At 42.9% G+C, this 24,005-nt stretch overlaps 1 protein-coding gene across 4 annotated transcripts in view; it reads left to right on the plus strand.

The window, feature by feature from the left end:
* pds5a (PDS5 cohesin associated factor A) overlaps positions 1 to 24,005 on the plus strand; it is a 219,673-nt gene that overhangs the window by 14,286 nt on the left and 181,382 nt on the right. The gene's annotated exons all lie outside the window — the stretch shown is intronic.

The raw sequence follows: 24,005 nt of genomic DNA on the forward strand, positions 1-24,005 counted from the left end.
AGTTGTGGAGGGTACCTTGTCGGGCTGGAGGCCAGTGACCAGTGGTGTGCCGCAGGGCTCGGTACTGGGACCTCTCCTCTTTGTAGTCTACATAAATGACTTAGAAGAGGGCGTAGGTGGTGTGATCAGCAAGTTTGTTGATGACACCAAGATGGCAGGGTTGGCGGATACGGAACTGGATTGTCAGGTGATACAACAGGATATAGATAGGTTGGTGCAGTGGGCAGATAGGTGGCAGATGGCATTTAATCCTGACAAATGCGAGGTGATGCATTTTGGACGGAATAATGCAGAGAGGAGCTATGTGATAAAAGGTAGGCCGATTAGGAGTATAGACGTACAGAGGGACCTGGGAGTGCAGGTTCACAAATCCATGAAGGTTGCGTCACAAGTGGAGAACGTTGTTAGGAAGGCTTATGGAATGTTAGCCTTTATAGGAAGGGGCTTAGAGTATAAAAGCTGCCGTCTAATGCTTCAGTTATACAGAACGTTGGTTAGACCGCATTTGGAGTACTGCGTCCAGTTCTGGTCACCTTATTACCGGAAGGACGTGGAGTCTCTGGAAAGGGTGCAGAGGAGGTTTACCAGGATGTTGCCTGGCATGGGGGGACTGGGTTACGAGGAGAGATTGAAGAGACTGGGGCTATTCTCCTTGGAAAGACGGAGATTGAGAGGGGACATGATAGAGGTATATAAGATACTGAAGGGAATAGATAGAGTTAATAGTGAGAGACTGCTCCCTAGACTGGGTACGAACACGAGAGGTCATCACTTAAGGGTGAGGGGGGGGAGGTATAATTTGGAGGCAAGAGGAAGGTTCTTTACGCAGAGAGTTGTGGGGGTCTGGAATGCGCTACCGAGTAGGGTGGTGGAGGCAGGAACGTTGGACTCGTTTAAGATGCAGTTAGATAGACACATGAGTGAAACGAGAATGGAGGGATATGGTAGGGGCTATTAAATAGGGTTAAACCTCGGGAGACACCGGAAGGGCAGGCTGTATGATTAATATTTTTTGTCTTTATTCCACAGGTGGAGGTCCACCTCGTGTCAAGCGAGGGGCATGCACACGGCGGGTCGTGCGTGGGCTGCTCTTGGAAGTCCAGGAGTGGCCTAGTACTTCATGTCGGTGTGTGTGCTTGATCCTGGACCGATAGACGGGCGCCACAACAGCTCAGTGACTAGCACTGCTAGCTGTGCAGATACATGGATTTGGGCCTGTGTCTGTGGGAGTTTGCGCATTCTCCCTGTGGTTGCGTGGGTTTCCTCCGGGCGCTCCGGTTTCCTCCCACACCCCAAAGATGTGCTCTTAGGCTAATCGGTTTCCACCAAATTGACACTATTTCTTCCCTGAATCTGACTGAGTAGGGTCCCATTCGTAGACATGCAGGGTAGAATAGGTGTAGGGTGATGCGGCGGTGCGGGCTCGTTGGGCCGAAGGGCCTGTTTCCCGTGCTGGGTTGTTCTTTGTTCTTTTGTTCAAATGGTTTATACCAATTCAGAGTTACATCATTTGGCATGAAAAGCACCCCGGCCACATTTCAACAGTTAACTAACAAAGTAATTTCAGGATTACCCAATTGTGTGGTGTACATGGATGATCTGGTGATCTTTAGTCAGATATGGAAAGATCACTTGAAGCATCTGGCAGAATTACTCGATCAACTTCAGGTGGTGGGTTTGGTGGTAAGCCTGGCTAGGAGTGAGTTTGGAAAAGCCTAAGTCACATTCCTTGGCTACACCATTGGACATGGATAGATGGCCCCACAGAATTCCCAATGCCCTCAACACAAAGGAAAATAATGAGATTTTTGGGCCTCAGTTGTTTTTACTGTAAATTTGTGCTGAATTTTAGCAATGTGGTTGTTCCACTGACTGACTTGCTGAAGAAGCATAGTAAATTTTGGCAAAATGGACGGCAAAGTGTCAACAGGCATTTAATGGCCTGAAGGCAGTTGACCACTGCACCTGTGTTGGCTACATCAACTTACACACAACCATTCAAGGTGGCTATCAGTGGTGTGAACGTAGGTGCTGTGCTCATGCAAGAAGGCAACAAAGGAATAAAGTGGCCTATTGGATATTTTTCCAAAAGAACTGAATGATCACCAAAGAAAAATTCAACGATTAAAAAAGAGACCTTGAATTTAGGGCTGGCTTTGCAACATTTTAACATTTACGTTGCCAGTAATTTTTCAGAGACACTGGTGTATACTGATCATAATCTATTGATGTTTTTGAAGAAATTTAAGACTAAAAATGCCAGACTGTTTTGATGGAGTCTATTATTGCAGTTATTTAATTTAAAAATTGGACATGTGGCAGGAAGAGAAAATACGATTGCTGATGCTTTGTCACGATTGTGATAAAGTGGAGGAAGATTCAATGATGGAAGACAAAGACTAAAACTGACTGTTTGCATATTTTGATTTATTTTGTTAAATGTATGTGTATTGCAGAGTACTAGTCATGTCAAACTGAGAGGATTTGAAAAATGAAACTACCTGTGAATGTGATGGTTTATTTTTTTTCTTAAGGGAGAGGTGTCATGTGAGTGTTCCTTTTAAAAAAAAGTTTTTATTAAAAAAATCATGCAGCTTACAGCTTCAGTGTAATTGGGGATGGAGCTAAGTTGTGGCAGTCAGGTGATAGGGGTTTTCTCTTTGGGCTTCCAGTTTTGTTTTGGGAAGCAGTTTAGCAGCAAGCTAAGAAGCAATTTCTTTCTCTCCCTGTTTTTTCTCTTTATTTGGTTCTGTCTTAAAGAAACTGTGTTTTGGAGAACAGATTCGACTACAAACTCTTCTGAACTTCTTCACAAGGGATTTTCAGCATTCAACCCAGGAGGTGGGATTCCTGCAACAAGTGGGCATTAACCTATATTGTGTTTGTTTGAAGGGTTTTTTATATTGGATGTTGGTTTTGGTTGGAACACAGAGATATTTCCTTAAGAGTTATACATTATCGTGGTTGTTGTGTTTCTTGTTTGTAATTGTTAAAAGTTCTTGCTAAGTGTCTTAATACATATGTCAACAATATTCTTAAACTTTATTTTTAATAAAAGCTCCTTGTGGGTCAGTTGAAGCACACCTGAAGTGAAACCTCATGCTCATCCTAGCCAAATTAAATGTAAAATGTTACAGGTCAGGCGAGCTTCATAGAACACCTTGAAGTATCCGCCCTGAATTTTAACACTTGTCATTGTTTGAAATATGACCCACTATGCTGGTATTATCTGCAAACTTGAAAATCCATTTGGAGGGTAATTTGGCCACACAGTTATTGGTGTAAAAAGAGTATAGTAGGGGTCTGAGAACACAGCCTTGTGGGGCACTGGTGTTGAGGATGATTGTGGAGGAGATGTTGTTGCCTCTCCTTACTGATTGCGATCTGTGAGTTAGGATTCATTCGCAGAGGGAAGGGCTGAGACCTAGTCCACGGAGTTTGGAAATGAGTTTCATCAGAATGATGGTGTTGAAGGCTGAGCTGTCGTCAATAAATAAGAGTCTGACATAGGTGTTTTTGTTATCTAGTTGCCCCGGGGTTGAGTGCAGGGCCAGGTTGATGTTGTATCTTGTGTACCTTGATTACATGCCGTATGTGCACACCACTTTTTTGTGATTTGTGCACAAGAACACCTAGCTCCCTCTGCACCTCGGAATTCTGCACTTGTAATACTATGCTTTTTTATTGTTCCTGCCAAAGTGAACAAGCTCACATTTTCCCATATTGTCAATCTGCCAGATTTCTGCCCACTCACTCAACCTACCTATCCATCCGCAACCTCACTTTCTCATCTTCACAACATACATCCCGACCTATCTTTTTGTCATTTGCAAATTTAGCTACCATAGATTTTCTCATCACATTCTGGCAATCAGACAAAGATCTATTCATGCGTACTCGGTTTCCTGCTAGCCTGCCAGTATTCAATCCGTACTAATGTGTAACCCAAATGCCATGAATTTAGATTCTCTGCAGTAACCTTTGATGCGGCACCTTTATCAAATGCCTCATGGAAACCCATGTATGGTATACAGGCTGCTCTTTATCTACTGTGCATGTTAGTCCTTAGAGAACTCTAATACTTTGGTGAAACGTGATTTCACTTTCACAAAACAATGTCGACTCTTCCTGATCACCTTGAATTTTCCTGTGTCCAGCTGAAATCTCCTTAACAATCGATTCTAACACTTTTCCCACAACTGATGTCAAGTTAACTGACCTTTAGTTTCCTGTTTTCTGCCTCCCTCCCTTTTTGAGTGGAGGAGCTAAATTTGCCACTTTCCAGTCTGATGGTACCTATTCGAAACAGCGCATTTTGGAAAATGAATAACGACTGCCTCATTAGCTTCTGAAGATGAGGAAAACAAGTAAAATATTCAACAACCAAATACTGACTTAGTTCCTTATGACATTGTTCTCTTATCAGACTCCCAGCTCTTCTCTCACATTTTCGAACTCATGGCTCCCCTCGCACTGTCTTCAACCTTCTGGCTCCACTTGTGCCCGCTTCCACAGGCGCCCCCACCTGCCCGCCTCGGGCCGCCTCTGATATCTGATCGTGGGGGTTGTTGACAGGGTTGAAGTAGAGAGGATGTTTCCTCTGCCCTGGAGAATCGAATACTGAGGGTCCATACACTTGTTTCCCCTTACTCGTTATATTCTCAATGGTAGCCAATCAAAAGGTTAAAACAATCATGATCACATGAAAAATGTTAAGAAAAAAAGCAAGTCAAGGCTGACAGCCACCCTGGACCAGGTGGCCTGCATCCTATGATCTGAAAGGAAGTGAATGCATGGTATGATCTTCTAAAATATCCTTGGTTCTGGAAAGGTTCCAGCAGATTGATAAAATAAATGTAACACCACAATCCAAGGAAAGGAAGAGGCAAAAGCAGGAAACTGGAGCCCATTGAACTTCACATCTGCCATTGGGAAATGTTAGAATCTGTTATTAAGAAAGTATTTAGGACATTTTAGAAAATAGGAGTTTGGTATAATCAGTATGATTTTATGAATGAGAGATTGTTTTTGACAAACTTAAGAGTCCTTTGAGGATGTAACTAGATGGATGAAAGGAACCCAGTAGATATAGTGCATTTGGATTTATGAAAGACAGGAAGTGTGATATTCTAGGCTACTGCACAAGGTGAGAACTCATGGTTTTGTGGATGGCATAGTAGTGTGGACTGGCTAACAAACAGGAAACAGGTGGGATAAATGGGTCATTTTCAGGATGGCAAACTGTAATTAAAGAATCCCTACGTGGGAAAGGTCGTCATTTGGGAAGCAAGTCTGCATCGATCCTCCAAAAGAGGATCTTTACCCATCCTGTAACCCCACCCAGCCTACACGTCTTTGGACATTAAGGGGCAATATACAATGGCCAATACACCTAACTTACACATCTTTTGGACTGTGGGAGGATAGCGGAATCTTTCAGTATCTTTGCTCATGGCCACCCATATACAAGCCTCAACCGTGAATATTGGCAAGCTGCTCGCCACTGCAGCAAGACCCTATCTTATCTAGATTTGATGGACTACTTCAAGCGGGTGCGATCACTGTTCCTTTCTTCCCCTTCCCTCTAATAACATTGAGGAAAACTGTCCTGGTTAAGATTAGCTAATAACGTTGAACAGAATTTGTACTAGGGACCTTCAGGTCCACATTGGCATGGTGATGTACAAAGGAGTGCCTTTAATTGCTAGAACAGTTACATATCAACAACCTATTTTAAAAGAATCTTGTGTCCATGTGTATGGTCCATCAAGTTTTTTATAGTGATTCCTATAGCCATATTTATACTGTACAATGAATGAGGAACTTCAATTAAGTGGGGAAATGAGGAAAGCTGGTGTTGTTTGACTAGAGAACTGGGGTGTTCAGAAGCGGTGTTGATGGTAGTCATGGTGTGGAGTAACTTGGTGTTGTGAGACTGTCTTCAAAAGCATCAAGGTTATTGATTAGCTTTTTTACCCAACACTCATTTACTGACATACATATATGTTACATATTAATGAATATACATAGAATGCATTTGATTATTAGCACCATTTAAAAAGTTTTGCACTTTCTCACAAGTACAACATTAATAAATTCTTTTAAAAAAAACAAGGCAACGAATTACTGTCAACTCCTTTAAGTTTACTGAGATCACTAACCAATATGTAATTTGGGCTCTGAAATATGAATGGCTCACATCTTCTGAGGAGCAACAATCATGTACAGTCACAACTATGTTGCCAATTCTTCACAGTTCCATGGTCCTGAAACTTAGTCGCTAACAGTGTTGTGTACCGACCCCACATGGACCCCTCCTTGGGACATCCTGCGAATTAATTAATAAAAATTAATTGCACTCATTTTTCTCAGTTCCTCTTTCTGATGAATGTCAGATTGTATAATGAGATTATCATAGTCTTAAAGGAACTTCTCATTGTATTTAACTGAATGTAAACAAAAGCTGGTTACTGTATGAAATAATAAGGCTAAAAAAAGCAACACTATTATGTTAATAAAACCTGGCTGAAAATTCACAGCATTGATAAAGTGAAAAGATGAGCCACATTTATTCAAACTGAAGACTGAAAAACCTGCTTGTAGTAAGTTTGGAAGCATCAGAAGGTAGCAGTATAGAATCATTAGATGCACCAATCATTGGGCAGCTGAGGTAAAAACAGAAAAACCTGGCTGGAAAGTGTTTTAAGCTTGGGTTAATGTGGTCAAATTAAAATTTGCTTTGACACAAATTTGGACATTTTTATTGAGGATGAAGACATAAATAAGAGCATCAGTGTCCTAAATGATGGTCATCTTCAGTGAACAGCTTCACTGAAATGATTGAAGATCCATCCAAATGATAAACCCTGGATTTCAAAGGACTTAAGCAGTAATGAAGGACAGATAAATTGCATTTAGTATAGGGGACCAAGAACTAAAAATCAAGGTGAGAAAGGAAGTTAGAATGTGAATGAAATGCATAGAGACTAGCAGCATAATTGTTGTTGAACAAGCAATCCCAGCGATGCATGGAAATGTATGTATAAAATGACAGGCATAACATCGAAAAAAAGTAATTACTGTTTTTGTCCACATTCCATGAAATGTTGCAAATGAATTGAACAAATTTTTAGTTGGTTTGAAAATTATGAATTTAATATAAAATCCAATTCTGCAGCTGGCTTCATAAGAACATAAGAAATAGGAGCAGGAGCCCTTCGAGCCTGCCCCGCCACTCAATAAGATCATGGCTGATCTGAAGTAGATCAGTTCCACTTTCCCGCTCTCTCCTCATAACCCTTAATTCCCTTGTCTGTCAAAAACCTATCTACCCATGAGGCTGTGCCCTGTAGTCTTGCTGTCCTTTCTGAGCAGGAAGAATCTTTCTACCTCTGCCCTATCCATCCCTTTCATTATCTTATATGTCTCTATAAGATCTCCCCTCATCCTTCTAAAAAACAAGGATCACTTCATGGATTAGAAGGATCTTGAGTTACTATCAGCAAGCAGGAGGTGGTAAAGCAATTCATGAGTGAATCCACAGAAAGCATGCAGTCCAGATCAGTGGAAAAATTCTAAAGGAATGTTTCTACCATTTGGTAGAACCTCTCTGGTTGCTCAGAAATCACTTGACATGCTTATTGTTCCTTGCTGTTGGAAATCGACCATCATCATCCCAGTTGCGGAGCAGTTGTAGCCTGCTAAGCTGAATGATTACTGACCTGTTGCTCTTGTGTTGATAGTCATGAAGTATTTTGAGTGCATTGTGTCAAAACATTTAGATGCTCTTGTTCCAGATATTGATCAGTTACAATTTACCCATCAACCTCATAAATCAGTGGATGATGCTGTTTTGACCTTGGTTGTTTGATCCACTTGCCAAAGAAGAATAGATTGGGCAAAAATGCTGAGTTGATTTTTCTTTGGCTTTTAATACCATGCAATCATTCAAAAGTTGAAAAGTCTTTAAGTTAATCTGGCTTTTAGATCAGCAATTTCCTTCGCATCAGGACTCAACAGTTGTTACTGGGATCTACCTGGAGCCCATTTTTGTTATATTCATTTATGGGATATAGATGTCGCTGTCTCGGCCAGAATTTATCGCCCAACCCTAGTTTCCCCGGAGAAGGTCGTGGTGAGCTGCCTTCTTGAACTGCCTTGAACAGTATTATTGGGGAGGAAGATCCAGGATTTTGACCTGGTGACAGTGAAGGAAGAACAATATCCAAGTTGGGGTGGGAGTGACATGGAGGGGAACCTCCAGGTGGCGGTGTTCTCATTAATCTTCTGCCCATGTCCTTTTAGATAGCAGTGATCGTGAATTTGAAAGGTGCTGCCTCGGAAGCATCGATGAGTTCCTGCAGTGCATCTCGCAGATGTTACACATGTTGCAATGTTCGTCAGTAGTGAAGGGAGTGAATGCTTGTGTAAGGCATGGCAGTCAAACGGGCTGCTTTGTTCTGGATAGTGTTAAGCCTTTTGAGTGTTGATGAAGCAGCATCCAAGCAAGTGAAGAGTATTCCATTGCATTTCTGATTTGTGCCTTCTCAATGGTGGACAGGCTTTGGGGAGTCAGGAGGTGAGTTACCCACTTAAGGATTCGAAGCCTCTGACCTGCTCTTGTAGTTGCAGTATTTATATGACCAGTCTAGTTCAGTTTCTAGTTCAGTTTCTAGTTCACAGTAACTCCCGTGATGTTGAAAGTGGGGGATTCAGCGATAGTAATGCCATTGAATATCAAGTGTGATAGGTTTTCTTTTGGAGGTGGTCATTGCCTGGTACTTGGCGTGAATGTTATTTGACATTTCAATCAGCCTAAGCCTGGGTATTGTCTAGGTCTTGCTGCATTTGGACACAGACTGCTTCAGTATCTGAAGAGTTGTGAATGGTGCTGAATATTGTGCAATTTATCAAGAACATCCCCACTTCTGCCCTTATAATGGAAGAAAGGTTGTTGAGGCAACAAAAGATGGTTGGACTGAAGAAACTGCTCTGAGGAATTCCTGCAGTGCTGTCCTCAGACCGAGATGATTGTCCTCCAACACCCACAAACATCTTCCATTGTCCTAGGTATGATACCAACTTCTGGTGAATTTTCCCCTCCATCCCATTGACTTTAGTTTTGCTAGGGTTCCTTGATATCCTACTCAGTCAAATGCTGCCTTAATGTCAAAGGCAGTCTCTCTCGCCTCAACTGGCATTCAGCTGTTTTGTCCATGTTTGAACCAAGGCTGGAATGAGGTCAGGAACTGAGTGACCCTGGCGAACCCAAACTGAGCATGAATGAGCAGGTTATTGCTACGCAAGTGCTGCTTGTTAGCATTGTTAATGGCCCCTTCCATTATTTTACTGAGAGTATACTGAGGGCATTAATTGATGGGTTGCATTTGTTCTGCTTTTTGTGTACAGGATGTGGCTGGGTAATTTTTCACTTTGGCAGGTAGATGTCAGTGTTGCAGCTGTACTGGAAAAAACTTGGATAGGGTGTGGCTAGTTCTGGAACACAAGTCTTCAGAACTATTACCCGATTATTGTCAGGGCCAAAATAGCTTTTTCAATATCCAGTGTCTTCAGCTGTTTCTTCCTATCATGTGAAGCGAATTTAATTGGCTGAAACTGGCATCTGTGAAGCTGGGGACTTCCCAAGGAGGTGAAGATGGAGCATTCACTTGGCACTTCTGGTTGAAGGCTGCGAATAGTTTATTAGCAACATTTAAGAGGTATCTGGATGGATACATGAATAGAACATACAGTCTGAGTAAGGGCAGAAGTTTTAAGTTTAGTTGGGGCATCATGATCAGAGGCCCGAAAGGTTTGTTCCAATGCTGTACTGTTCTTTGTTCTCTGTTCAGTCTGTGCACTGATATGCTGGGCTTTTCTGTCATCGAGGATGGATATTTGTGGAGCCCCTTCCTCTAGTATGCTGTTTAATTGTCCAACTACATTCATGGCTGGATGTGGCAGGACTGCAGAGCACACATCTGATCCTGTGTGTTGTAGCTTCACCAGGTTAACACCTTATTTGTAGGTATGCTTGGTTTTGCTCCTGGCAGGCCCTGCTGCACACTCAGTTGAGCCAGGATGATCCCATAGCTTATGGTGATGGTAGAGTCGGGGATATATTGGACCATGAGGTTACAGATTGTGGTTGAGTACAATTATGCTGCTACTTCTGATGGTTCACAGCATCTCATGGATGCACAGTTTTGAGTCTGTCCCATTTAGTATAGTGGTACTGCTAAACAACACAATGGAGGGTATCCTCAATGTGAATATGAGACTTCTGTCTCCACAAGGACTGTAAAGTGGTCACTCCTACTGATACTGTCATGATCAATGCATCTGCAGTAGGGTGAAGTAAGGATGAGGCCAAGTATGTTTCTCCCTCTTGTTGGTTCTGCACTCCTAGTCTAGCTGGGGCCAGAATGGTCTGTGCTGGTAAAATGAGCCACTCTAGGTGATCATCATAGAGGTTTTCAGCATGGAAATAAGTCCTTCGGCCCAACATGTCCATGCTGCCCAGTTTTTAATCACAAAGCTAGTCCCAATTGCCTGCTTTTGGCCCGTATCCTTCTGTACCGATCTTACCCATGTACATGTCTAAATGTTTTTTAAAAGACAAAATTGTACCCACCTCTACTACTGTCTCTGGCAGCTCATTCCAGACACTCACCACCCTTTGAGTGAAAAACTGCCCCTCTGAATCCTTTTGTATTTTTCCCATTTGACCTTAAACCTATGTTCTCTAGTTTTAGAGACTCCTACCTTTGGGAAAAGATATTGACTATCTACCTACCTATTGCCCTCTTTATTTTATAATAATCTGTAAGATCACCCGAAAGCCTCCTATTCTCCAGGGAAGAAGGTCCCAGCCTATCCAGCCTCTCCTTGTAACTCAAACCATCAAGTCTTGGTAGCATCCGAGTAAATCTTTTCTGCACTCTTGTTAGTTTAATAATATCTTTTTTCTAATCGGGTGACCAGAACTGTACACAATATTCCAAGTGTGGCTATACTCATGTCTTGTACTACTTCAACAAGATGTCCCAATTCCTGTATTCATCTGCAAACTTATTAACTATGTCTCCTAAACTCTCATCCAAATCATTAATATAAGTAGCAAGTAACGGTGGACCCAGCACCGATCCTTGAGGCACGCTGCTGGTCACGGTAGCTCCAGTTTGAAATTTTCGAACCTTCTCCAAACACCCTCTATTTTCTGTCGTCAAGCCAATTTTGTATCCAGTTGGCTACCTCACCCTGGATCCCCTGATATTTAACCTATGCCATCCTTTGTCAAAGATCTTGCTAAAGTCCATGTAGACAACATCGACTGCACTGCCCTCATCTACTTTCTTGGTTACCCCTTCAAAAAACTCAAATTTGTGAGATATGATTTTCCACTCACAAAGCCATGCTGACTGTCCCTAATCAATGCTTTCCCCTCTAAATGACTGTAGATCCTGTCTCTCGGAATATCTTCTAACAACTTACCCACTACAGATGTGAGACTCACCAGTCTTTGGTTCCCAGGCTTTTCCATCAGCCCTTCTTAAACAAAGGCAAAACGTATGCTACCCTCCAATTTTCAGGCACCTCACGTGTGGCTGTCAATGATTAAAATATCTCTGCTAGGGACCCACAATTTCCTCCCTAGCCTCCCACAACATCCTGGGATACACTTTGTCAGGTCCTGGGGATTTATCTACCTTGACGTGCTTTAAGACTTCCAGCACCACCACCTCTGTAATTGTACAGTCAAGACATCACTATTTATTTCCCCAAGTTCCCTAACATCCATGTCTTTCCAAACAGTAAACACTGATGAGAAATGTTAATTTAGAGAGTCAGCCATATCTTGTGGATCTGCATGTGCGTAGATAACCTCGTTGATACTTAAGAGGCCCTACTGTCTCCCTAGTTACTCTTTGGACTCCCCTTTGCTTTATCTGCCAAAGCAATCTCATGTCCCGTTTGCCGTCCTGATTTCTCTCTCAACTCTGACAACCTGTATACTCTTCAAGGGATCCATTTGATCCCAGCTGCCTATGCATTTCACATTGCCCCTCTTTCTTTCTGACCAGGGCCTCAATATTTGATTTGATTTGATTTATTATTGTCACATGTATTAACATACAGTGAAAAGTATTGTTTCTTGCGTGCTATACAGATAAAGCATACCATTCATAGAGTGGAACTGTGACAGTGCAGAATGTAGTGTTACAGTCGTACTAGAGTGTAGAGAAAAATCAACTTAGTGCGAGGTAGGTCCATTCAAAAGTCTGACAGCAGCAGGAAGAAGCTGTTCTTGAGCCAGTTGGTCCATGACCTCAAACTTCTGTATCTTTTTCCTGAAGGAAGAAGATGAAAGAAGCCCAGGGCGCGTGGGGTCCTTAATTATGTTGGCTGCTTCGCAGCGGGAAGTATAGACAGAGTCAATGGTTGGGATGCAGGTTTGCGCAATGGATTGGGCTACATGCACGATCTTTTGTAGTTCCTTGTGGTCTTGGGCAGAGCAGGAACTATGCCAAACTGTGACATAACCAGAAAGAATGCTTTCTATGGTGCATCTGTAAAAGTTGGTGAGAGTCATAGCTGACATGCCAAACTTCCTTAGTCTTCTGAGAAAGTAGAGGCATTGATGGGCTTTCTTAAGTATAGCGCTGGCATGCGGGGGGGACCAGAGCAGGTGGTCTGGACACCTAAAAACTTGAAGTTCTCGACCCCTTTTACTTTATCTAGGGATCCCTATTTCTAAGTCTTTCACTTTAAAAGGAGTGTGCTTATTCTGAACTCTGGATAACACAATTTTGATAGTCTTCCACTTGCCAGGCATCCCTTTGCCTCAGAACAGGCTCTCCTAGTCAACTATTGAAAGTTCCTGTCTGTTAACATCAAAATTGGCCTTGCCCCAATTTAGAATTTTAACTTTTGGGCCAGATCCATCATTTTCCATAGCTATCTTAAAACCAATGAATTGTGGTCACTGGTCCAGAGTGATCCCTCACTAATATTTCCGTCACTAGCCCTTCCTTATTTCCCAAGAGGGGGTCAGGTTTTGCCCCCTCTTTAGTCAGGCCATCCACATACTGAAGGAGAAATTCCTCCTGAATACAGTCAACAAATTTCTCTCCATCCAAGTCCCTAATGCTATGGCTGTCCCAATCAATGCTGGGAAAATTAAAGCCCCCTTCTAAAATCACCCAACTTTTCTTGCAGCTATCTGTAATTTCCTTATGTATTTGCTCCTCAATTTCCCACCATTTGGGGGCCTGTAGTACAATCCTATCAAAGTGACTTCTCTCTTACTGTTCAGTTTTAGCCATATAGATTCTGGGCGGACCCTTGGATATATCCCCTGTCAGTACTGTTGTGATGTTCTCCCTAATCAAAGACGCAATTCCCCCTCCTGTCTCAACTCCAGTTATATCTTCCCTATGGCATAACATTGAATTGCCAGTTCTGCTCTTCCCAAAGCCATGTTTCAGTAATAGCTATAATATCCTGGTCTTATACACATCCATGCCCTGAGTTTATCTGTCTTGCTCGTTAGGCCTCTTGCATTGAAATAAATGCAGTTTTATCTAGACATCTGCTTTCTGAGACCATCTATCTGGTCATGTTTTGTACACTCTCCCTGTGTTTTATTTCTCTTGGCCTTACTGGACCTATTCACTGTGTTCTCAGCAGTCTTTGTACTGTGGCCCTTTTTGATTTTTTGTCTTTCATTTTGCTGCCTTGCACTTTTCTCCTTACTGCCTTTTGTTTCTATCCCCACTTTATAGTACGTTATGCACCTTTGCCATCTCAGTGCTTATTCCAAGTGGTGGTCAAGAGGGCGGAGTACTGATACATCAGCTGACAGGGAACGAAGTGTAGTAATCAGCAGGAGGTTTTATTGCCTATGTTTGACCTGGTACAGTGAGACTTCATGGGGTCCCAGGGCAACTCCTTCCTGAATGCATGTGCACTGTGTTGCCACCTCTGTTGGAATGATGATTCTGTGAGAATGTCTGTGTCAAGCTGTTGCTTGACTAGTGTGAGAGACCCCAGATGTTAGTAAGGAAGATTTTGCAGGGTTGGCACTGCTAGGTTTCATTCCTTTTTTTATTTGTCGTGCCACATCGCTGTAGATCTGGAGTCGTATGTTGTGAGGAAGACAGATACCCTTCCCTAAAGGATGGGTTTTTATGACAAATCATAGAATCCCTACAGTGCAGAAAGAGGCTATTTGGCCTATCAAGTCTGCACCGACTCTCCCACAGAGCATCTTACCGAGACTCCCCACCCTATCCCTGCTCACTTACCCCACTAATCCCCTTAACCTACATATCTTTGGACACTAAGGAGCAATTTTGCATGGCCAATCCACTTAACCTGCGTAACTTTATACTGTGGGAGGGTACCGGAGCATCTGGAGGGACCCCACGCAGACACAGGAGAATGTGCAAACTCCACGTAGTCACCCAAGCTGGAATTGAACCTGCGCCCCTGGTGCTGTGAGGCCATGCCATCCACTGATACCTAATGGTCGTTGTTCTTTTTATTCTGGATGTTTTATTGAATTTATATACCACCTACCCTGGTGGGATTTGAACCCAGGTCCCCAGTGCATTACCCCGGGTCTCTGAAACAGTTGTCCAGCAACAATACCACCGTGTCTCCCCTAACAAATGTTACATCCCCTCAGGGCTGTGTAACATCAGCTTTACTTTTCATCCTCTATATAAATGCTTGTCAATTAGAATGCAACATTTTTTAATTCATTTGTGGGACAAGGATGTCACTGGCTGGCTGGCATTTGTTGCACATCCCTAATTGCCTTTGAACTGAGTGGCTTGCTTGGCCATTTCAGAGGGCAGTTGAGAGTCAATGTGACTCTGGAGTCACATGTAGGCCAGACCAGGTAAGGATGGCAGATTTCCTTCTCTAAAGGACATTGAACCAAATAGGTTTTTCTGACAATCGACAATTGTTTCATGGTCATCGGTCGATTCTTAATTCCAGATTTTTTTATTGAATTCAAATTCCACCATCTGTCGTGGCGGGCTTCCAACCCTGGTCTCCAGAACATAAGCTGAGTTTCTGAATTAATAATCAAGCAATAATATCACCAGGCCATCACCACCTCTGCACATAATTATGAAGTATGTCAATGATATGGTACCTGTGGGCCTTACAAGGAAAAACGAAGAGAATTGTAGGAACTTGGGAGAGGTTCGTAAAATAGTATGGTAATTATTCTTTTCAACTGAATAAAAGCAAGACAAAATAACTTGTTATAGATTTTAGAAAAAAAAGTTCATGATGTATTTCTTGTAAAAGTCAATGGTGGGGATGTTGAAATAGTTAACTAATTATAAGCACCTTGGTATTGATGTAGAGAAGTTGAATTGAAGAGAACAGTTCGTGATGTAGTCAAGGAACAGGCGATAATAATTCAAAAGAAAAATATTTCAATAGATCCTACAATCATGAAATTCCTTTGTATACAGCTGTAGTTGAATGCTATGCTTTTTAGTCATCTCACCTAGTATTGTTGTCTTAGGAAAACAAATCCTTTAAAGGTGCAGAGATTATTGAACCAAGCAGGAAAGGTATTTGATTGAGTAGTTCTTTCTTGGCAAAATCTAATTTTCAAAGAATTTTGATTTGAGTGGTTTCTCTATTTATTAATGTTGGGTACATTCAAGGAAAAGGCTGCAATCCCTCAGCACAGGACACATAGGTTTATGGACTTGTCTGTGCCTTCCCCTGCGAGAGTATTTGGCAGGAGGTAGATATATGGGTGAGAATATGCACTTGAAGTCAGACTTGTTGGTTATTTTAATGCATTTGAATGGTGTTGATATATATTTTAATTATAATTAGATCTTCGTGATTGGGTAATTTTCTTTAATTGTTCATTAATATATAACTTTTTGATACTAATAATGTATCCTAAATTAATTTAAAACTGCTCATTGCTAAATATAAACTTAATAGGTGATATGAAAAATCATTCATGCAATGTTGCAAGGGTATAAAAAGGATAAGGCAATATGCAAACTTTGGCAGCAAAGGTGCAGAAGTTCATACAAATAGAGGAGATTGAGAAAAAAGGAAAAAGCAATATATTCTTAGCGCAGCAGAACTGAAAAATAAAATGCAATTATGTATGGTGGAACAAATCATTGTAAGAAGAGGATGCAAAACAGGGTCACACCATGGGTTCCCATCACTGTTCTGTGACAGAATCTCTATTCTGAATGTCAACAGTGGAAGCTTGATTCATCTGATAACATGGAAACATAGAAAATAGGAGTAGGCCATTCAGCGCAATCATGGCTGATCCTCTATCTTAACTTAATACCTCTACTCTCCCGATACCCCTTGATGTCTTTAGTGTAGAGAAATCTATTTCTTCCTTAAGTACATTCAGTGACTTGGCCCCCATGCCCTTGTATTGTAGAAAAATTCTAGTTTAGACCTTAGACTGAAGAAATTTCTTCTAACTTCAGTCCTAAATGACCTACCCTGTACCCTGAGACCATGACCCCTCCAGAGTTGCATACGTTAGGTTGATTAGCTGTGATAAATTCTTGGGTTATGGACATAGGGTGATTGGATGGGCTTGGGTAAGATGCTGTTTTGGAGAGTTGGTGCAGACTTGATGGGCTGAATGGTCTCCTTCTGCACTGCAGGGATTATATGATTCTATGGTTCAGTGTTCTCTAGACCCACCAATCAGGTGAAACATCGTCATTGCACTTAGTCTGCCCAGCCTTGTCTGAATTTTGTTTCAGAGATTGGCTCTCACTCTTCAAAACTCTGGTGAATGCAGGCTAATTGAACAACTCCTTCCTCGTAAAATAACGTAGCGATCCCAGGAATCAGTCCAATGAACCTTTGCTGCATCCCTTTTGTGGCAATTACATATTTTCTTCAGTAGGAGACCAAAACTTGATATTCACAGAAGGGTGTGTTGTCTGCCTGGTGCTCGGGTCCGGGATGTCGCATCTGGGCTACAGAGGAACCTGGAGTGGGAGGGTGAGAATCCGGTCGTTGTGGTACATGTGGGTGCCAACGACGTAGGCAAAATGCGAACTGAGGATCTGGGGAGGGAGTATGAAAAGCTGGGAATGGAATTAAAAAGTAGAACCGACAAGGTGGTTATCTCTGGGCTACTGCCTGAACCGTGTACAGATGGGCGTAGGGTTGACAGGATTAAGGAAGTGAATGGGTGGCTCAGGGATTGGTGTGGGAGGAATGGGTTTGAATTTATGGGGCATTGGCACCAGTATTGGGGTAGGTGGGACCTGTTCGGGCGGGATGGGGTTGGTCTGAACCGTGCTGGGACCAGAGTGCTGGCGAATCGAGTAAAGAGGACTGTAGACAGGGCTTTAAACTAATTAGCGGGGGGGGAGGGTGCGAGGGTAGGTGACCTTACGAGGTCTAAAGTTAAGGAGAGTGTACATGTAAGGGAAGAGGCCGAGGATGTCCCAATAATAGAGGGAGTAGGGGGCGTGAGTATAGTTGGTGGCGTTGCGGCAGATAGGGTCCAGGTGAAGGCTGGGATGAAAGCACTTTATCTGAATGCACGAAGCATTCGGAATAAAGTGGATGAGCTGATGGCGCAGATCGACACAAATGGATACGATCTGGTGGCCATTACAGAGACGTGGCTACAGGGTGACAGGGACTGGGAGCTGAATGTACAGGGCTATCAAGTGTTTAGGAAGGATAGGCAGGAGGGAAAAGGGGGGGGGCGTAGCTCTGCTGATTAAGGATAGCATGGTTACATAATGGTGAGTGGCTTGGAGGGGGACTTGCAGGTGTCTGCTGCCCTTGTCCTTCTAGATGGAAATGAGCTGAATTCAAAAGGTGGAGTGTCCTTGATATCAAAGCAGCATTCGAGCAATTGTGGCATCAAGAAACTCCAGGAAAATGGGAGGCAATGGGAATCAAGGGAAAACTTGGCCGTAGTTATGGGGGATTTCAATCTGCATATTGATTGGTCGACCCATGTTGGACGTGGGGGGCTCGAGGAAGAGTTCTTGGAATGCTGCCGGGATAGTTTCCTCGAACAGTGTGTGTTGGAGCCGATGAGGGAGCGAGCTATCTTGGATCTGGTGCTATGTAATGAAGCGGGTAGAATTAGGGACCTTGTGGTGAAGGATCCTCTTGGGGAGAGTGATCATTGTATGGTGGAGTTTCTGGTGCAGATGGAGGAGGAGAAAGTGGGTTCCCGGACACGCGTCCTTTGTTTGAATAGAGGGGAATACGGTAGGATGAGAGAAGAATTGGCGAATGTGGACTGGGAGAGTGCGTTGGAGGGAGGGTCTGTTGAGGAGCAGTGGAGGATCTTTAAGGAGATATTTCTTGGTGCTCAACGGAAATTTATTCCGATGGTCAAAAAGGATAGTAGGAGGAGAGGTAATAAGCCGTGGATAACGAAGGAGGTGAAGGAAAGTGTTAAACTAAAAGCGGAGGAATTTAGAGTAGCTAAGAGTAGTGGGCGAGAAGAGGATTGGGAGAGGTTTAAATGTCAACAAAGATTGACAAAGAAGTTGATAAGGAAGGGTAGGAGAAACTATGAAGCTGGGCTAGCGCTTAATATAAAAAAGGATAGCAAGAGTTTTTATAAATATATAAAAAGGAAGAGGTTGGCTAGGGTGAATGTTGGTCCTTTAGAGGATGAGAAAGGGGACCTAGTGGTAGGGGATGGGGATATGGCTAAGGTATTGAATAACTTTTTTGTTTCTGTCTTCATGGAGGAGGACGTGAATAATTTGCCGGGTGTTAGCGATGGAAAGGTGGTAGGACTGGAGGGCCTTAATGACATTACTGTTACTAGAAAGGCGGTGCTCGACAGACTGGAGGGGCTGATTGTGGACAAGTCCCCAGGACCGGATGGAATGCATCCGAGGGTTCTGAAAGAAATGGCGGAGGTGATAGTGGATGCCTTGGTGGTTATTTTCCAAACGTCGCTGGATTCCGGGGAAGTGCCGGATGATTGGAAAACGGCTAATGTTACGTCGTTGTTTAAGAAGGGTGCCAGGCAAAAGGCGGGGAATTATAGGCTGGTTAGTTTAACGTCTGTGGTAGGTAAAATGTTAGAATCTGTCATTAAGGAGGAAATTGCGAGGCATCTTGAAGGGAATTGCTTGATAGAGCAGACGCAGCACGGTTTCATTAAAGGGAAGTCGCGTCTGACAAATTTACTGGAGTTCTATGAGGATGTGTCTAGGGCGGTGGATAGAGGAGAGCCGGTGGATGTGGTCTTTCTAGATTTTCAGAAGGCGTTTGACAAAGTGCCTCACAAGAGGTTATTGCAGAAGGTCGAGGGACATGGAGTTGGGGGTAGGGTGTTAGCGTGGATAGAGGATTGGTTGTCAAATAGGAGGCAGAGAGTGGGGGTTAATGGGTGCTATTCGGATTGGCGGATGGTGACTAGTGGAGTGCCCCAGGGGTCGGTGCTGGGGCCTCAGCTTTTTACCATTTATATAGATGATCTGGAGGAGGGAACCGAGTGTAGAGTGTCGAAATTTGCTGATGACACCAAGATTGGGGGAACGGCAAATTGTGCGGAGGGTGTGGAGAGTCTGCAGAAGGATCTAGATAGGCTGGGCGAATGGGCCAGGAAATGGCAAATGGAATTTAATGTTGGCAAGTGTGAGGTCGTCCACTTTGGTAGGAAGAATGGTAGGAAGGACTATTACTTACGAGGCGAAAAACTGCAGCAGGTGACGGTGCAGAGGGACCTCGGGGTCCTTGTGCATGAGTCGCAAAAACCCAGCTTGCAGGTGCAGCAGGTGGTCAGGAAGGCGAATGGGATGCTGGCCTTCATAGCGAAGGGGATTGAATATAAAAGTAGGGAGGTCTTGCTGCAGCTGTATAGGGCATTGGTGAGGCCGCAACTGGAGTACTGTGTGCATTTTTGGGCGCCGCACCTGCGCAAAGATATTTTGGCCTTGGAGGGAGTGCAGAGGAGGTTTACTAGGCTGATACCGGAGTTGAGGGGGTTGAGCCATGAGGAGAGGCTGAATAAACTGGGCTTGTACTCGTTAGAGTTTAGAAGAATGAGAGGAGATCTCATTGAGACGTATAAGATGATGAATGGGATGGATAGGATAGAGGTGGAAAGACTCTTCCCGCTCAAAAAAGACAATAGGACTAGGGGGCACAGCCTCAAGATAAAAGGGGGGCGGTTTAGAACGGAGTTGAGGAGGAACTTCTTCACTCAAAGGGTGGTGAATCTCTGGAATTCTCTGCCCGTTGAAGTGGTGGAGGCTGCCTCGCTAAATATTTTTAAGACGCGGGTTGATGGGTTTTTGATAAGAGAGGGGATTAAGGGTTATGGGGAGAGGGCGGGAAAGTGGAACTGAGCAGCGACAGATCAGCCATGATCTTATTGAATGGCGGGGCAGGCTCGAAGGGCTGGATGGCCTACTCCTGCTCCTATTTCTTATGTTCTTATTATGTTCTTAAAACTGCATAGACTATTCCAGATGCCACCAAGGCCTGGTACAGTTGTAATAAGATATCTTTGCTTGTACTCAAAATGCCTTGCAATGAAGGCCAACACACCATTTCCCTCCCTAATTGCTAGCTGCACCTGCATGTTTGCTTTCAATGACTTGTGTACAAGAACACCTAGGTTCCTTTGTACGTAAATATTTCCCAATTTATCATCATTTAAATAATCTGCCATAGTGGATAACTGCAAACTTATCTGTAAATTCTATATTGCCATATTTGATTTGATTTATTATTGCCACATGTATTAACATACAGTGAAAAGTATTGTTCCTTGCGCGCTATACAGACAACACATACCGTCCATAGAGAAAGGAACGAGAGTGTGCGGAATGTAGTGTTAGCCATAGATAGGGTGTAGAGAAAGATCAGCTTAATTCAAGGTAAATCAATTCAAACAGCTGATAGCAGCAGGGAAGAAGCTGTTCTTGAGTCAGTTGATACGTGACCTCAGAGTTTGGTATCTTTTTCCTGAAGGAAGAAGATGGAAGAGACAATGTCCAGGGTGCGTGGGATCCTTAATTATGCTGGCTGCTTTGCCAAGGCAGCAGGAAGTGTAAACAGAGTCAATGGATGGGAGGCTGGTTTGCATGATGGATTGGGCTACTTTCATCACCTTTTGTAGTTCCCTGCAGCCTTGGGCAGAGCAGGAGCCATACCAAGTTGTAATATAACCAGAAAGAATGTTTTCTATGGTACATCTGAAACACGTTGGTGAGAGTTGTAGCTGACATGTCAAATTTCCTTAATCTTCTGAGAAAGTAGAGCATTGGTGGGCTTTCTTAACTACAGTGTGGGCATGGGGGGAGCAGGACAGGTTGGTGATCTGGACACCTAAAAACCTGAAGCTCTTGACCCTTTCTACTTCATCCCATTGATGTAGACAGGGGCACATTGTCCTTTACGCTTCCTGAAGTCAGTGACAATCTCCTTCGTTTCGTTGGCATTGAGGGAGAGATTATTGTTCCCGCACCAGTTCACCAGATTCTCTATTTCGTTCCTGTACTGTCTCAGACACAGTACAGATCCGACCCTCTACAGTGGTGTCGTCAGCAAACTTTAAAATTGAATTGGAGGGTAATTTGGCCGCATAGTCATAGATGTATAAGGGATATAGTAGGGGGGTTGAGAATACAGCCTTGTGGGACAATGGTGTTAAGGATGATTATGGAGGAGGTGTTGTTCCCTATCTTTGCTGATTGTGATCTCTGAGTTAGGAAGTTCAGGATCCATTCGCAGAGGGAGGTGCCAAGGCCCAGGCCACGGAATTTGGAAATGAATTTTGTAGCATTAATAGTGTTGAAGGCTGAGCTGAAGTCAATAAATAGGAGTCTGACATAGCTGACATATATTTGCCCTCTCACTCAACTTGTCTGAAAGTCCCTTTACTCCGTTCTCACCACCATTGACTCTAAAGTGCTTGGGAGCATCTCATTCTTGTGGAAGTCACTCTATAAATGCAAGCATTCCTCCTCTTCCTTTTGCTCTTGGTTCCCAATTTGGTCGTCCTCTCCTTCAAAACTGTCATCAGCACCCCACTCCTCAAAATGTCTGTCCACAATTCATCCATCTCTACCCTCCCATTTCCTCTTCAAAGTTCACAAGGGCGTTGTTGCCTACCAAATTTGTGCCCATTTTCCCCAAAATTCCATGAGTAAATTCCTCCAGTTAGGTTTCTAGTCTAGCCACAATGCTGAAATGGCTCTCATCAAAGTGGCAAATAACATCTCATGTGACTGACAAAGGGAAACTATCCCCCCTTAGGGTTCGGGGGGAAGCGAGCAATCAAAGATCATGATCCATATCGATACCAATGGCATTGATAGAAAGAGGGGTATCGTCATGCAGTCAAAATTTAGGGATTAGGAAGGAAAAGGGCAACCAGTTCCCAAAGCAGACCTTGGGCCATCTATTGAAGGAAAGAGAGAGTCCAGCAGCTGACCTAAAAGGAAATCCCAAAGTTTTCCATAGGCTTATGAATAGAAAGAAACTGGTAAAAGGAACAGAGTCAATTATGGACCTAAAGGACATACGTACATGGAAGCAGGGGACATGGCTGAGGTATGAAATGGGTAGTTTGCATTTGTCTTTACCAAGAAGATGTTGCCCAAGTCATGGCAAAATAGGAGGTAGTTGAGTAACTTGATGGACTTGGAATTGACAAGGGATATTCAAGAGACTGGCTGTACTTGAAATTAATGAGATGAGATACACCCAAGGATGTTGAGGGAAATAAGGATGGAAGTATTGATCATAATTTCCAAATGCTCTTGAGATAAAAGGATAGTGCCAGAAGACTGGAGAATTGCAAACATTTGCACTCTGTTCAAACAGTTGTAAGGACATACTAAAGTGGGTCAGTTTCACCTCGGTGGTGGCTAGCTTTTGTAAATGATAATTTGGAATAAAATTAAGTCACTTGGTCGATATGGGTTGATTAAGAAATATCAGCATGGATTCCCCAGGTATTGGATTTAGGTCCCTTCTGATGTGCGTGAATGATCTAGCCCTTTGTGTACAGGGCACAATTTCAAAATTTGTAGATGATACAAAACTGAGAGAACGATAGTGTTAAACTACAAAAGGACAGAGAAAAGTTGGTAGAATGGGCGGACAAGTGGCAGGTGAAATGTAATGCAGAGATGAATTAAGTGATTTGTTTTGATCAGAATGGGGAGAAACAATATGAAATAAAGGATACAATTCTGCAGGTGCAGGGACAGAAATTCGTATGTGTACGAATCCTTAAACCTGTTAGTGCAAGTTGTATTAAACATAATGATGTGAAAAAAATTCTCATGAATTCACTTCAGAAACTCTTCTCCCTCCTTGTCCTTTATGCTATTGCTGTCCCAGCCTATATTAGGATAATTAATGTTGCCATCATAACTATGCAATAGATTTCTCTCAGCCCCCCAGAAAACTGCGCCTCCAATTTGATCTCTTAGCATCCCTAATTTTAGTTGCTCCATTATTGGTTCATGCCTTCAGCTGCCTGGGCCCTCTGCTCTGGAATTTCCTCCCTTAATCCCTCTACCTTTGTTTTCCTCCTGTATGATGCTCATTGAAATTATTTTTTTGACCAAGCTTTTGGTTAGCTGCATTAGCATCTCTTAATGTGGCTGTGCGCTCTACTTTGTTCTATTATGCCTCTGTGAAACAAAGGGCATTTTGTTTCGTTAATGGTGCTGTATAAATGCTAGTTGTTTTTTGATACAGGTAAGTCACGTAATGGGATATTATCTATTCAAAATCCAAGTGAGATTGGATTTCCAATTTTAGAATTTCTACATTAGAATGATTTTTCTGTGTAATCTAATTTTGTTGTTTTGTATGCATTCTTATATCAATATTTAAAATTGTATTCTGAGGCTTAGTTTGTGTACATATAGCCTTTCAGTATTCAGCCTGTTTTCTTCTTATTTTTACTTTCATTTGTAGAAGATAATTTAAACTTAATTTGGGAACATGAGTTTGACAATGTTCAT

The sequence above is a fragment of the Carcharhinus amblyrhynchos genome, chromosome 1 (genome assembly GCF_965287045.1).
Source record: "Carcharhinus amblyrhynchos chromosome 1, sCarAmb.v2.hapA, whole genome shotgun sequence".
NCBI lineage: Eukaryota > Metazoa > Chordata > Chondrichthyes > Carcharhiniformes > Carcharhinidae > Carcharhinus > Carcharhinus amblyrhynchos.